This window comes from Gavialis gangeticus, unplaced genomic scaffold (assembly GCF_001723915.1).
Source record: "Gavialis gangeticus isolate Ggan-Ray unplaced genomic scaffold, GavGan_comp1, whole genome shotgun sequence".
NCBI classification, from domain to species: domain Eukaryota; kingdom Metazoa; phylum Chordata; order Crocodylia; family Gavialidae; genus Gavialis; species Gavialis gangeticus.
In genome coordinates, this window is record NW_017729024.1 from 86409299 (window position 1) to 86426687 (window position 17389).

A 17389-nucleotide genomic window follows, 5' to 3' on the forward strand; every position below is an offset into this window, starting at 1 on the left:
TGACTGGTGTGGGAGACTTATTGAGGGGTGGGTCTAAATTATGCCTAAGAGACCCCTTAGGTCTGTGGACTAAGGGAGACTATACCTTTTTGCTCCCAGACTTGGGGAAGTACCCCAAGTGCCTGTACTGGGTTGAGTACCCGTGGGACTTTAGGCCTGTGTTACCCCAAGGACACAGGGCCGCGTGACAGTCCATTCTTGGGGTGGTGGCAGCACGTTACCCCCAGACTAGCGAGTGTGCTCCGGGAGAAGGGTCAGCCGGACATAAGGCACCCCTAGGGAGGCATTCGGAGCCTGGAAGGTGGTTGGGCGCAGGGAGGTGGGTGGCTCAACACAGGAGCACCCCCTACTGGCCTTCCTCACGTGGTGGAAACAGTGGAGGGATACGAATACCCAGCTGTGTTCCTGAGGTGGGATCTCTGCACCCGCCACAGTCACTATGAGAAACAATTGTTTTGCATGTGTAATTTTGGGGGTTTCTCTGTCATTCAGAGACTCAGAAAGGGAACACTATAAATGATGAAAATACAAAATTTGGTCTCCTTAGAGGGAGAAGTCCTTGTACTCAGAAAAATAGAAAGAGATAACTAAATTCTATATAAGGAGAAAAAGAAACAGCATGCTGGGCTGTAAAAATAAGTGGGAAGGGAACAGGAGGAAAAGGCTTGTTGCTGACTATTTCCCAGTCAGGAAAGACATAAACAGAATTGGCTGCAGGATAGACTTTCAACCAGCCATAGCTTTCAATTCGACAGAGAAAAGACTTCAAGCAAGCAAGACCATCATAGAATTGTACCTCTTCTGGACTGAAGAGGAATATAATAATGATATCTGACAGCTAGTGTTTTATCATTTTTATCCATATCCCCATTCCAACTGTCCCCCAAAACATAGCTGCCTGTATGCTTATATATTAATACGATTATTAAATAATATCTATTAAAAATACCATTTGGTTGTTGGCACTTCTAGCAGAGAAAGTCAGGCTAAAAAAAAGAACTCTATTTAAGATTCATTTAACATTTTCTGTATCTTAAAGGCCAAATATTTAATGCCGCCTAAATTTTATGCATATTATAGAGAAAAATAAATGTATGACATTCATGTTCACATCTTAATTCTGTATATAACTCTCACACATTTTTCTACCTTTTCTATTCCTTCAGATTATACCGTTCATAAAAATACTGCAATCTATATTGAAAAAAATTTATTTTCTATTAATTTCCATACAATGACAGATTCTACTTAGATAATAATTCCTATATGAAGCTTCGAGCTGGTTAAATTATTTATTGTAAGTCATTTAGTCACTGAACCCAGTCATTTTCAGAAACATTATATTTTATATAATTTTGCTCCTTATTCAAAATAATTTAATGAAGAAATCTTTGTATGAACAAAAACAAGTAAGCACAAATTATGCAACCTTGTGCTACTAAAGATAGTGGGTAATTTCATGAGATATCTAGTTCAGAGTCACTGAGTTGAGAATATGTCCAATGCAAATCAGCTTCCCCTTGTAGTGCTTGCTTGAAAAAGATAATGCACTCCTGGCTGCAGAGTCTCCTAACTTCTACTGGTATCATCTAAAGAAGGAAACCTTGGTGCAGAGTCATACCAAAGAATGAAGAGAGGGTAAATAGATGTGACCACTGTTGATTCAAAATACAGTGCTGAAGCTGCAGAACCTATATATATAACTGTAAGCAACCGTACCGTTCACCAGAGCTCCTGGTGCATGCCGGTCTATCGGATGTCACCGTTGTCCGCAGGAAGGATCCGCTGATCTTCCCCTTTTGGGGCTCCGCTTCCCCTACACCTCACTAACGCCAACCAATGATGTCAAATCTTGGTCTTCTGGGTCTGGTCACGGTGTTGGTACATGTCTTGGCCATTTGAAATGGTATACCACATACAGACATCAGTTTGCCTCACTCAGCTCTTGCTTCTGTGGGACTGACCTAGCCTCTACCTGGCCCCAGGTTACCTTGCTTCCTGGTGGAGGTTTCAATTCTCTTTGCTTGTCATCACCGTGGTATGGACAGCTCTCTCTTTCTCTCCACAGGTTCCTGGTAAACCCAACCTGTCTGGGAGATGTCAGGAATTCACTGATCTGCCTCTGGTAAGTAAAATTGCCCTTCCAGGCTTGCAATATTTCTCAAAACCCCCTCTTGGGGCTGCCACTGCTTTCCCCCTGTGGGGCACAGCTCTGTGCTGGGCTACTCAGTGCCCATAGGGGAGCCCACTTCCGGTCCTCTGGACTTCCTGTTCAGTGAGGTTTTTATCCCCAGTTCCACAGGCCAGCCAGCAAAGTGGCACCGACACGCAGCCATAAAGCATGACCACACCAGCGTGGAAGCCAATCCTGGCTCCTCCTGGATCAGCTGGGTTTTTTTTTGGGGGGGGGGCGCGTTTCTCTGCCACGGCCCTTTCTCCAGCCATGGCTTCACACCTGCAGCTCCCTTGGCTTGGCACAGTCTTGCACCGGCTCCACATGTCTTCCACCCCAGCTGAGTTCCCCTCTGGGGTTCTATTTTTGTAACAATAACATATATATGAGAGAGAGAGAGGTTCTGTGGCTTCAGCATATATTTATTTATTTATTTATTTCCCAAGGAAGGGCTAAATCCTGTAATCCTTCAGTCAATGCTAAGGCCCCCATCAACTACAATGATGTAGGTTCAGGCACTGTTTGATTTACTCTAATCATTTCTCATCGACTGGAGGACCCTGAGTCATCTTCTAGTGCACTTATAAAATGATTTATTTTATCAACAGTTGTTGAAAAAGAACCTTTGATTCTAGTTATCAAACAATCTCCAAGTCTGTAACTTTTTCCTTGTATTTTTTTTATTTTCTTTGTACCCAGGTGAAAATGTTTAGTCTTCCCATTTATATTCCAGAAAGCCCTCCATGCAATTTCTTGGATCTTTGTGATAATAGTTAAACACATTCCAGATGAATCTTTGTCGTTTGCCATTGTTGCTGTTGCTTATTGTTTCCCCCCACTTCTTTTTCTTGTATTTTGACATATCATTTGGAGCTCATGCCTGACAGCTCTTTTGTGCGACCATGCTGCATTATATATCATTTTCTTTCTTGGAGATGTAATGTAAAATTTCTCTACTCCCAGATATACTTTTTCACTTAGGGTTAGAAACATTTGTCATCTACTGGAGAATAATATATGGTACATCCGCTTCTTAAATCATTTGTCTTAAAACCACTTATTTCCTCCTTATTTTGCTTCCTTTCATTTGGCATCCATTTTTCACTCTCTCCAACTCTGCAAAAATAAATATCTTTTCCCTTCCATTTTTTCCTTTATCCAATTGCCCTTTCTTTACTTTGGGTTCAAAATGAAATTAATAGTGTGGGGTATATTCCATCGAAAATCCTCATGATGTGTCAATGTATTTCATTTTCATTCTTAAACACTTCAATCTGACATTGAAGAAAGGGAGGGTGGTCTTGTGGTTAAGACACTGCAGTAATACTTATGACATCAGAGTTCATTTCTTAACTCTACTACCTCCTCTCTGAAATTCAGTTTCCTGTTTTTTGCTCATATGCCATATTATATCTGCCTTAGAATAGTAGCTCTATGCTTGACTATTTAGTATATCAGTTCTGCATAACAGGGATGCTACCTTATTAATTGTGTGTGTAAAACCATTGCTATAAGAATTGTAAAATGTTTTGTGTGTAAATATAGCAAGATTACTAAAGTAAGAAGCCATTTGGGCATAAAAATACATATTACAGCAAAAGCTGTGTTAACCTGCATTTTATTAGCCAGAAAGCTCTATTAACCGGCATCCGAGGGACGCAGCAAAAGTGAATCTGGAAGTATCACTTCTGGGGGACTTCCCATTTCACCACTACAAACTGAGTTTTTCTTTGCCACTTCTTCAGCCCATGGCCCAGGCCAAAGCAGCCTGCACGGGGTAAAGCAGCCTGTGTGGGGCCTCCCTCTCTGTCCCCCAGCACACTGATGCCTGGGAGTGCACCAGACAGTGCACATTTGATTAACCGGCATCCCCCATTCCTTGGGGATGCCAGATAATAGAGCTTTTACTGTAGCTGGTTATTTGGAATGCTTACACAACTTATCAGGCTTAAAAAGACAAGAAGAATTTCTCTCAGGACTGTCTAAAAGAAAAGACTACATTTTTGATGAACAGTTTCATTAAGAATGATTTAAATGGAAAAACACTATTAAAAACAAGCAAAAAAAAAGATTTCTGAAATAGCAATACTTGGACTCATTTGAAACACAATTTTGACTCCTATTAAGCCCTAATGGAATTAAAGCAAAATGAACCCCCCCAAAAAGAGTGAAAAATCTAGCTTAAAAGAAGAAATTCAAAGAATGTCCTCTCTCAGAGATAAAAAGAATATAACTGAGAATCTGAAAAAAAATCAATCCTGCTAAATATGCATTTCTATGCTGTATATTCATCAGCTGAAGGTGGTACCAAGCCATCACATGAAGACACTCTTCCAATGAAAGTTTGTAATGGCTTATAATTGACCAGATTGGTTAAATCATGTACTCCCAGAAAGAGAACATAAACACACTTCCTAGAAAGCAGAAAAATAGTAAGATTTAATATGAATATTCTTAATTTTCCAGTTTGAATAGTTTGCTTTAAATAACTAAATTAAACATTTCATCTGGTTTCATAGGACCTGGTTAATATCACTTACCAGCATCCACACAAAAGTTTGAATTATTCCTGATAAACTGAATAGTACCACTTTTAAATAAATTCATTTATTCACCTATCAACCATACCTGTATCTGTGGGTATGCCTACACTCTGCAGTCACAACAATGATACAGCAGATGTACCCAAGCTAATGGTAAATTAACAGTCCAGCACCAGAGCAGAGAGTTCAAACTGGTCTAATCTGCTCTTCTTCTCTAGTGGGTTTTGCACCCGATGCTGAAATCTATACTGCTAAGGCTAGACTTCTACAGTACCCTAAGTTATCTAGATTAAAAGTAACTTGACTACATGTGTACCAAAATTATTTCAGTGTACTGATACACAAGAGAAAGCTCACAACTAATTAGGGGGTGAATGGCCTTTGATCTAATTTACCTACAGAAAAATTCCCCCACAGACTAGACCCATGCTTAGGCTGCATCCAGATGAGCAGGGGTGTGCGCTTGTAGTGGCACAAATGGGAGCAGCATAAATTTGTGCTGCTACTTTTTACCACCACACACATGTCCTTGGAGACAGAGAAGCACCAGCCCAGGGCATCCTACTCCCCTATCTTGAGGCATACTATGCCCCAAAAAGCTGCCTGCCTCAGCATGGGGGCTCCTTCATCTCCATGTCTGTCCAGACAAATGGTACTTTCATGTGCTTTGCCCCACCTTTTTTTTTTTTTTAATCAGGGATTATTTGTGCTACAGGAAAATCCTGGTAGCTAATTTTGCCCCCAATCTAGAAATTAGCAGCACCGTGAAAAATTTTATCTTTATGAAATGTAGTATACAATGCCTGTGGTTTGTGAAACCACAAAGAGGTTTGTGGCACCACAAACCACACATGCTTATATGTCTGGATGTGCTCTTCAAGTGTAATTTCTGTTGAAAGCTTTCCAAAGAGAAGTATACAGAATAAAATGTAGCTAAAGGAGCCATTGCTTATTGTTTGTGTTCTGTTTTGCTTGCTTCTTGTTTTTCTCTTTTTGTTTTGGTTTGCTTCACTTAATAATAAAATGTCAATTCATAATGATTGTATCTGGGTGTCTTTAATTGTCTTTGAAAGTATAAGACTCTCACATGACTATGACAGTCACATCACTCAGTTGGCTTTATGAAAGATAATTATTTAAGATATGGTACGTATTATTTCTTGTTTCTCTAAACTATCAAATTTTAGTAAATTTCAGGATTAAAATGTTTGGTGCTCATCATCATAAACTGCTATTTTCTCTCTCATATTATCCAGTAACAGAAACATGGCATCTGACTGAAAAAGAGAGAAGCAATTTCACAGTGATACATGCTGAAGTGATATTTTTGGAAACAGTAAAAACATACAATAGAAGAAGCCTGAAGATGGCATAATGGATATACTTAGTGGCAGGATAGCTGGTGCATGTAAATGGCCAAGATAACATAATATGCCACACAGCTGAAGATACCATCAGAAAGGAGAAGCATAATCCTTTTCAGTGGGCATGTCTACATGACATGCTTTACTGCACAGCAGACTGATTTGATGTGTAATAAAGCATCACCATCTACATGCAAGCAGCAATTAGAGCGCAGTAGACTAATTTACTGCACTGCTGGATAATTGCATCAGATACAAGTAGTATCCAGCAGCACAGCAAATTACTATGCTTAAACACACATGTAGACAATGACATCAGAATTACTTATAGTTAGTATATTCAGTCACATTAATTGCACATGTAGACGTGCCTAGTGGTAAATATATAAATTATATGAAAATAACAAGTTGTAAATGCAAAATGGATCACCCTAGCTCTTCCTCCAAAACAAGTGTTAATTCTGGAAAAAAAATCTAAGAATTGGTTTCTACAAAAAATGAAAACAAAAACAAAAACCTAATAAGACAGGGATCAGCAATATATGGCCAGTAAGCCAGGTCTAGCCCATGCCCATAGAGCCACTGGTTCTGGCCTGTGGACATGGGAGGCTTTGACAACATGGTACTTTGGTAGTGTGGAACTTCACTCATGTCAGCACCACAGCTGGACTGCAGTGAGCTGTGCCCATATTGCAGCCAGAGGGCAGACAGAAGCAACAGCAGGGAAAAGCCAAAGTGGCAGTGGTGGCTGGGTCAGAATACAAGCCTGTTTCAAGCCTGTAACAGGTTATTTCAGTTTGTGACTCCAAATAGTTACTAACTGCTGTACTAAGACATTTGCTAGCCCTGTCTGTAACATCACTGTTTTGCCATTCCTTATCTATTATCAATATGTATGTAGGTAATTTTGCTAATTTTGAATTTTTGATGGCATTTTCATTCAAAAAAATTTCTAAGCAATATTGTAGGATGCTTTTTTTGCTACTTATGAATTAGTCGAAATATTCTGAATTTCAATTTTGTTGGAAATAACCTGAACATTTCCAAGTTTTGAATAGCTCTAGTGTTTCTTTAGATTGTAATCTCTGCTTCTCAACAATGCACTTAGCATATTTTGAATAGTAATTAACATTTAGTATGTATGTTGAGTTTCTCCTACGTTAATAAAACTCAAGTAGCCTTTCCTAAAAGAAAAATGTGAAACTTCAACAATTTGACATAGAAACATTTTCCCACAGTCATGGTCAGCTCATTTTCATTTAACATAGGGAGCATCTGGGTGAGTGCCTTGCATTAAATACATATATCTTGAAATTTACCTTCACAGAATTCAACATTTGCTTCTTAGTTAACCCTGGCAGTAAGGATTTCAGTAAAAGATGAAAACAGATGCTGCTTAGGGAAGCACTTTTGCATATTAGCAACTAAGAAAGCAAGTAAAAAGTTTGTTTCTTTTTGCATAAAACTTATGAAATCCTCCAGTCCCATTTTGGCATACTGTGGAAACCTCACTTTCAACTCAAAAGTTAAAAAGGGATCACATATCTTTATTATGTATTTGCTAAGCTTATAATGACACTGTCATTTGTATGTACTAGTTCATATGCTCAGTTTTCTTTTTAATTTTTTATTTCTGTGTGTAACATTTTTTTATGAGAAACCACTTATTTACTCTTTAAAGAACAAGGATGAAACATTGTATTTTCCTGGTTTCTTATGTCAAGGTAATATAAAAGCTGGGGGAAAACAAGTAGGAGGAGGAAATTACCTCTTTATGCAGCACAAATGGTACCACTGCTGCATTGCTGTATCCTGTTTTCTGAAAAGCTGGAAAGCCTCAAAAAAGAAGTGAGCCTTGAAGCAAGTTCAAGGTCAGAAAAGAGCTACAAAAATGATTTATGCTAGAAGTCCTGCTTTACATTGGAACAGATTTAAGCAGCTCAGATTATTGAGTTCATACACAATAAGGTTAAGTGACTTGATCATGATCTACAAGTATTTAGCCAGGGAAGAGATTTCTGAGTATAGGCAGCTCTATCTAGCTGAAAAAGGGATAAGAGTTACACTGGCTAAAAGGTGAAGCTAGAAAAAGAAATTAAAAATATTAGGTGCAAATATTTAAAAATCTGGATAGTTAACTACTGGAATCATGAGGTCTTCAGTGCTTGTTGTCTTTAAAATGGAATGTATTTCTTTATGGAAAGATATACTATAGGTTGGAGATTATGTGTTTGATACAGAAATTGCTGACTTGTTTTACGCTGGAGATGAGATCAGATTGTTATAAATAGGTGGTCTTAAAATCTATGAATCTAGACTCTATTAAACTTAAATTAATAAGAGAGGGATTCAGTTTAACAGTCTGTGACTTAGTTGTTTGCCTATATGGGTGTGTGAAATAGACTTTATATAGATATTAAAACACCTTTATTTCCCATTGGCACATTATTAACAAAAAGTAACTGGTCCTTGAAGTGTGTCTAAAGGTCAACAGACATGGGGTACATACAAATCACATAGCTTGCTTTAAGCAGTATGATCATAGACCAGGAGTGGCATATACAGACATTTGCCAGTGTCAGGAGTCATGTGGGGAACACAATGTAAGTAACTCGAAGTGGAGAAGGGGTGAGTGGGTTGTGGGTGGCAGAGGAACTAGCAGGTCTATGGGAGGGGGGGTTGCTGGAATTGAGAGGGAGATGCCAAAGGCTTCTGGGCCCAGTTTGGTAATACTGGGATTTGGCAGGAGGATGTCATACATCAATATGTATATGCGCTGCAGACTTAATCTTAGCTGCAACCATCTGCAATCTAGCATCGATCTGGCAGACAGATCACCCTGACTGTGACCTGTCCTTGGCAAGGGAAAAAGTAGAAGAATGGAAATACCCTGTTTGGATGAGCAAAGTCAAAACAAGAACTGGGCCAACAAAAATAAGGAATTTGACTTGGGAGAAAAGGGAAATGATCAATAGGAAAACTAACCCTTACCTAGGAATAAAAAGGTACCAGCAGCTGGAAAATTCTCGCTACAGATAATAATATATAGCAAGCACAAATAGGCTTATTAATATGCATTGTAAGGAAGAGCTTATGCTGATTTATTAATAAGTAACACAGTAACAATAAGGTATATAAGGATAAGACTTGGAACCCCTCCTTTGAACACTCCTGAAGAAAGCCTGAAGAGATCCTGTCATTGATCCAAGATCCCGTCTTCACATCAGATGCAGGAACCAGAAGCCCTGGACAGGACTTCATGGCCTGAGGTTGCATTCGCAACATTACAGGGTGGCAAGCATCTGCTTTGACTAGCTACCTACCTAAACTTTTTAACTGCTAATGTTGCTTCAAATCTAATTAGAGTTGTATCTGTTAGGATTCAGTAAACTTACTTTTAGTTTAGGACAATCATGTCTTGGTCTCCTTGCCTGGTTTAAGACTCGTTATAGCATCATAGGGATGCAACAGTGGGGCTGGCTGGTTTGCAAGGTGGTTGTCCAATGGGTTGGGAGGCAGGGGCAGGGGGCATAAAAATGGGCCATTCAGGACTGGGGGAATAGGAAGAGCACAGCCCCAGGGCTAGGGTGAGAGGCTGGGCATTCCCAGCCCTGAGGCTCCTCTCTGAACATGTACAGACAGTTGGTAGATTGGGCTAACCTGTGCCCAATCTAATTTACTGGACCTCTTCAGGTGAGCTAAATTGGATTGGACTGGCCATTGTTTGCCCAATTTAACACCCCAGAGTATTTTTACAGATTGGCACTTATATTGACCAAACCCTAGTTAGGTCAATTGACCTGACCTTGGGTAGGTCAATCTAAATAGAACATCTGTACCTACTCTAAGACTCTTTTGGACTAATACAGTAAATGCTGAACAGTAACATGCTTCACAGAAAAATGTATTTGGGAAAACCATGGCCTCATTGAACCTTGGTCCCTTTGAAGGAACTAAGATTTCACTTTTGCCTGCAGAGTCATAATGGGGCAGCTTATGCCCATGGCAGGAGCAGCATGCAGGGCAGCAGTGTCTCCTGGGTGCTGGTGCCTTTGTCATCAATGTGGCCAGCCAGCAGTGGTGGTGGTTGTTATTTCCCCCACAACCCCATCTCGAAGTCAGCATCTTGAGCTGCTGCCCGATTTGCCCTGACTTAGTTATGCTATAGCCCATTTGTAACTATATGTCTTTTAAAGCAATGAGACTCCAGCTCAAGTGTCTCAGCTGCGTTTTTAATAGAAACATATTACTACTATCAGTAGTCATGATCCAAATTGGCATAAAAAGCTGTGAATCCTGAAACCACTATTTTTTCCAGCTATTACTTAACTATGTTTTTCTCTTTTCCTCTTTAAATGTTTCAGCAGACAACTCTGTTAAGGATGTAATTAAAAGTGGAGCATGATCAGTAAAACATAGCACAGCTGATCACGCTCCACACATCTGCAAGACATCACTACATACTATGCCCTGGCAATCTTTGCACCCTTCCACTGTCATTTTCTTCTCTATTTCATCAAATATACGCTACCTGACCTCATTTTCTAAGTCCTTAATCACCCTATCCACCATCTCTCATTATGAAAATGATTTAAACTGCGCCCATTTGGCCCAGATGCTAGACTGTATTTACATTTAATTTTTAAATAAGCACCTTCATGCTTCACCTCTTGTGGTCCCTCATGCTTGGAAAGCTCTCCCTGCAAATGTCCACAAAGCTATCTTATCTCCTGCTTCAAAATCCTCATTGAAACTCATCTTCACCATGATGGTTACAAAAAAAGTTGACAAGAGCTAGACTACTACTGTTTTGAAACCGGCAACTGTCAAGGCTGACAAACACTACCACCTTTTTACTTCCCTGTCTGCCTGTAATCAGCTGTCATCTCTTGTAGTCCACTTAAGTCAGGGACCATCTTTATTGTCTTGTGATGTCCTAGAATGTGTCGGGTGCTCTTAGGTGCAACAACAAAAATAACAAGAATACAACCAAAGTTTTTGACAGTGCTAGAAAAGAAACCCAGTCTGTGTCCCCAGCAAGCAAGGCTAGGTGTGACAGGGTAGCCACATTTCTGATTCTTTATGAGTACAGATAAAGATGTTAGAAGCTGAACTCATAACTTGGTGGTTTTAATGTATATAGCCTTCACTTTCAAAGTAGTACAGATGTTTCATCATTTTACCTCACCTTGTATTGGTTTTTGTGCTATATATAAAATGAATGAGCTGTAGAGATGAGTCATTTACAGCAAATAAATCAGAAGTGTTTATTCACTCAGGGTATTGTTACAACTGCACTGATAAGAAGGATCCTCAAATTCCCTTCACAGTGAAATTTTAATTAAATATTTGAATTGTAAATTTAAAAAAGGGGAAGGAAGAAATAAGAAAGGGGAGGAAATGTCAAATAGATAAAAGAGTAAGTTAAATAAGGTTCTAGCACAGCAGAACAGATGGCCAACTATTTACTTTTAAGCAAGTTCTTTATTCCCACCAAAGTCAAGAAACTTCTGAGAAATATCACCTTGTGCTCTGCTGATTTGGGGTCTATCTAGACATAACCCTACCTTTGAACTGATTTTTTCTCTCCTGCATCATTTCTTTCCTTCCACATTTTTCCTTCACTCTTACCCTCCTTTGCATCAACAGCTTTTCCAAATACTTCCCTTCTTACAGGTCAGCATAGCTCTCCTCTTCAGAAAAACCATGATCGTATGGAGTTTCAACAGTGAACTAGTGGGAAAGGGGTGACATTTTGCCAAATTAAAAACATGAAAAACAAACACAAACTCAAACAATTTGCACATGGGAAAGGTAAAACTGTGGCCACTGGAAGATAAAGGAAACACCAGAGGAAGGTGGGAAACTGATATGGCAACTTTCCTGTTCCTCAGATACCTGAAAGTTCAAATCTTAATTCAGCAAGGTAAACTTAGGCACTTGCTTAAATTGAACTGTCACATATTTATAAAGTTGAATATGAGAGGTAATGAATACCATGATGAACTGGGGCCCTAGAGAATTCAGACTGTCTGAAAACAAGATATTTGCATATAGAAGGGTGGTTATTTGAAAACTGAACAGCAATTATATCTATTTCTGTACTTGGGCTAAAAATAGCCAATCAGAGCACAGGCATCTTCTTGTGAATATTAATTTGCAAACAGTAAATAATCACAAATATCAATAAATTCAGACATAGGATAAAGGAAACCATAATTAAATGTTATTTCTCTAACACAGTTATAGCAGTGTTGCACAGAATAAAGATAAAACCTGCCCAGAACATTGAATAAGTCCCTGTTCTGTCAAAGACCTATTTGAATGCCTACATAGCATTTGGATTTTTTATACTAGTCCCCTGTTAATCAAGCTGTCCAATGGTTCAGGCTAGTTGAAAGATAATGGTAAGGTTCTACCATAAACATTTAACCACAATGTCAACAGATTGTTTTAGTGTAGAAACCATTTAAGTGGCAGCTCTTCCCACACATTCATAAACACTGAACTTCCCATTAGCTTTATACTGGCAACTTACATGTTTAAAGTTAATTATATGCATTCAAACCTTTGCAGGATTTCATCCAAAATCAAAACTAGGGCACTAAAAAGATATAATATAGATAGAGGACCAGGGTAAGAGAGAGGTAGGACATACATCTGATCTGAGTCTAGTTAGGTTGTTCTAAATATAATATCGGCCCATACCCAAAGTAAAACATGTTATAAGATAATACAGTCATATGAGATCACCTGCTATTAATATCTTAATCTAAGTGCCAATCTGTATATATGTTTGGGGAAGTTAGATCAGGCAAAAAATGGCTGGCCTGATCTAACCTAGTGCACCTAAGAAGGTACCCTAAGTTACTTTGGGCAGGGTTACCCTGATCTACTGAGCACCTGTACACATTCAGAGAATAGTCTCAAGGCTGGGAAAGCCCAGCTCCTTGCCCCAGCCCTGGTGCTGCACTTTTCCTAGCCCCCCTCCCCACCTTGACTGGGCTATTTCTAGCCCCCTGAACCATGGATGAATAATCCTCTCTCTTGCATATCAACAAACCACTCTGTGGACCTACCACCCTCCCCCCACCCCAGTGGACCCACTAGTCCCCCCAATCCATCTGCGTTCCCCTCACCCCAACCTACTTAGATCTTGTTCCCAGCATAGTTCCCAGCACTGGTGAATGTAAGCCATGTGATCACAAATCAGGTGCCAGGAATGTTTGCACATAGCCTTGTAAAGTTGACATTGCCAGGATTTTATTACAATAAATAAGCACAGATCTTAGCAATATACAATGGGAATAGGTTACTCTTAAATAGAAAACTGACCTGATTCTATTTTCCTATGAAAAGCATCTTGTGATATGATTTAAAACTATTTTCATTTCTGTAATATTGACATGAACTGAATATTAAAACTAATTGGACCTAATTATCTCAGTTCAAGTAATGAAAAATGTATTTATAACAAAACCACTAAAAAAAACATCCATTAAATTTCTCTGACTGGTAAACTTTTTTCAGGAGACATTAGAACAAAGGGATAGAAAATGACCTGCGGTTTAAAGCTGTCTTAGCACTAAGAAATCCCTCACCATGTTGCTATAAGCACACATATGCAGATATAAAAACACATATACATCTTATAAGGATGTTAGATTTGAAGACATTTTTGCAAATCAAAAGACGCTTACTGTCTTTATAAAACATGAATGTTAATCCTACTGATATCAGAGCTGTGCAATTTAATTGATTTAAACATTTCATATGTAAAAACCCGTTTGGAAAAAAAATACTCTCCTCTGACTCATTGATATGAAAGTTTGCTTTCAACTATTTTCTGCATATCATCCACATGACAAAAGTCTTTCTTTAGCAAATGGGTAGCTATGTCAAACAGCCACATTAAACCAAATTAAAATTATGGTCAAGGCGATGCCCTGCTCTTTCAGTTCACTTAACATATCACCCCCTCAGCAGACTGCACTCATTGTTCTCTATAGAAGCCATGGCTGCCAAATACGTGCTGAGATCTTGCAAATGTATCTACATGTACGTACACGTTTCACCTTTGCAAAATCATGCCCTACAGCTGTTAATTGGTTAGTCCGAATTCCAAAGTGGATTTCTGGAGTAAATCTGGAATGCAACAAGCCAGGCTGATGTAGAAAAGTGTAATTAACGTGTTCCTATCCGCACCAGGTTTTGCATGCTAGCAAAAATATATGGAAAATATATGGAAAAACTGAATACTATCTGAATTGCATTTCTAGGTAGCTCATTTTAATGGTTGCAATTCTATAGTTAAAGATGTGTGAAGCTCTGTACCTGAAACAGAGCTCTAACCAGTTCATTAAATACAAGGAAAAGTCTATTCTTCCCCAAACAGCAGCATTTTCTCTGAAGTATGAAAGGAATATTTTAAAGATATTTACAAATCTTTGTCTTAATAATTTAGCTCATGGTAATTTTAGGACCCAGAACATTTTGCCAGCTAAAGATAGTGAAGAACAGCAGACTCCATCTTATTTTTCTGTTATTAAATATACATACATTTCAATGCAGTACCTTCTTATCTGGTAAGCAGCCACAAATTGATAGCTGAAATGTAAAAAGTGAATCTTCAGAAAGTAAAACCAAACAACCCGTTTTCCCCCCAAAAGCCACCTGTCTATTGTTATTTGTGGACTGTCAGATGTTTTTTATGGAAAAATAACCAAATTAAGAGCACCAATGAAAACAAAACAAACAAAAAAATCAAACTTTTTTATGGTTTCATTCTACCCTTTGTAAAGGAAGCCTAGCTTTGAAAAGTAAGATCCATCCTTCTCCCCAGGAATATAGTACACTGAAAGAATTTGGAGAAGTGCTATTGCTTGTGAATTACAAGCTTGATATTTGTCTTAAAAATCCTTTTTTCTTGTGCTAGAATATTTATTTTTATCATATGCTATTATTCTGGGTTCTCAATAGTTTCTACAAAGTTATGTATAGAGAATGTGAATGAAAGTTTGTTTATGGCCTGCAGGACTTCGGCAAGTCTTTATGAGAAAGAAGAATAACAGTCCTTTTGGCATAAGAACATCATGGTGTTTGCAATGGATATAATAAATCTAAACAATGGCTAAAAAGACATTCTATAGCATAGGTTCTTTTCAGACCAGACTTCTGCTATGGGAGTGGGAACTTGTGTTTGCTTTAAAGATTTTGATGACTGAGTTATTTAAGATTAATTTGTTTTGAAAATTCTATATAAACATTTTTCCTTTAATTGCCTGTGCCACTTTATTTGGAAGCTATACCAGTTACTTTGTTAAAATTCATGTTATAATAAATATTTGAGAGACCACAATGTGTTTAGCATAGTATAAAAATGTTAATGGGAAGTTTATTGACACTTCACAGAGGAGGATATTAAACCTTTATTTCTTGGCTTCTGCTTTGTTTAAATCTAAAGGATGCTCTGTAAATACTTGAAGTGGATGTCCTGGTATAGAAGAATAATGCTTTGTTTTATTTTATTTATAATTTATTTTTTCTGTCCCAGTTGTTTTTCTATTGCAATTTGGGGTGGTTTTCATATAATCATGGAACATTAGGATTGGAAGGGACCTTATGGGGGTCATCTAGTCCAAACTCCTGCTCAGAGTAGGTCCATCCCCAACTAGCCAGGTTTTAAAAACCTCCAAGGAGATTTCCACCACTTCTCTGGGTAACCTGTTGCAGTGTTTTACTACCCTCCTAACGAGAGAGTTCTTCCTAACATCTAACCAAAACTTCCCTTGCTGTGACTTAAGACCATTGCTCCTTATTCTTCCATCGCTGAAAACAGATTAACTCCATCCTCTTTGGAACCACCCTTCAGGTAGTTGAAGGCTGCTATTAAATCCTTCCTCAGTCTTCTCTTCTCCAGACTAAAGAAGCCCAGTTCCCTCAGCCTCTCCTCATAAGTCATGTGCCCCAGCCCCCTAACCATTATCATTGCCCTCCACTGGCCTTTCTCCAATTTGTCTACATCCTTTCTGTAGAAAGGGAGGGGCAAAACTGGACACAGTACTCCAGATCTAGCCTCACCAGTGCTGAACAGAGAGGAATAATCACTTCCCTCGATCTGCTGCTAGCGCTCCTACTAATGCAGCCCAGTATGCAGTTAGCCTTCTTTGCAACAAAGGCACACTGTTGGCTCATATTCAGCTTATTGTCCACAGCTTTTCATAAGCCCAGGGTCCTTACTGTTCTTGTCTCCTTCCTTCCTTTTTTCAGGATCCTGAATTTAATCATCTCCTGGTTGATGCTGCCCAAGTTGCCATCCACTACTACATTCCACACCAATTCTTCCCTGTTTGTGAACAGCAAGTCAAGAAGAGCACAACACCTACTTGACTTTCCCAACACTTGCATGAGGACATTATCCTCATCACTCTCCAAAAACCTCCTGGATTGCCCTCCTAACAGATGTCAGAATGATTGATGTCCACCATGAGAACCAGGGCATGTGGTCAGGAAACTTCCACTAAGTATTTGAAGAAAGCCTCATGTATCTCATCCTCCTGGTCTGGTCATCTACAGCAGACCCCCACCATGACATCAACCTTGATGCTTTCCCCTCTAACACTAACCCAGAGGCTTTCAACAGGCCTATCTCCAGTTTCATACTAGAGCTCTGAGCAATCATAAAGAGCACTCCTTGTCATCTTCTCCCTGCCTGTCCTTCCTGAACAGTTAATACCCCTCCATGACAGTACTCTAGTCATATGAGCTATCCTACCAAGTCTGTTATTTTGATCACATCATAGTCCCATGACTGTGTGAGGACTTTCAATTCTTCCTGCTTTTTCCAGACTCTGCATTCAAATACAGACACCTGAGGAAACTTGCCTATTGCCCTACTTTCTCAGGAAGAATCAGAAGGCCTCCCCTGTGCCCCCTCCTGCTTGTGCTTCCTCCAGGTCACCCATTTCCCCACTTACCTCAAGCCTTCAGTCTCCCTGGCAAACCTAGTTTAAAGCCCTCCTCACTAGGTTAGCAAGCCTGTATGAGAAGATGGTCTTCCCCCTCTTCTTTTGACAATGAAGAACTTGCCTGAAGGCTGGTACTTTAATGCTTAAACTAATGATAATATAGAAATAGGCCATGAAATAAGGGCCTGGTTACACAGTAATCCAGGCAGTTCCTTGAGTTCTTAACCCCTATTGATTAACACCTGACACTAGTTTTAAACACACTTTAGGAAGCTTAAGATTACACCACTCCAGGGCAGGTTTATTTCTGATCCATGTTACCCAGCTCATGTTCCATTAATG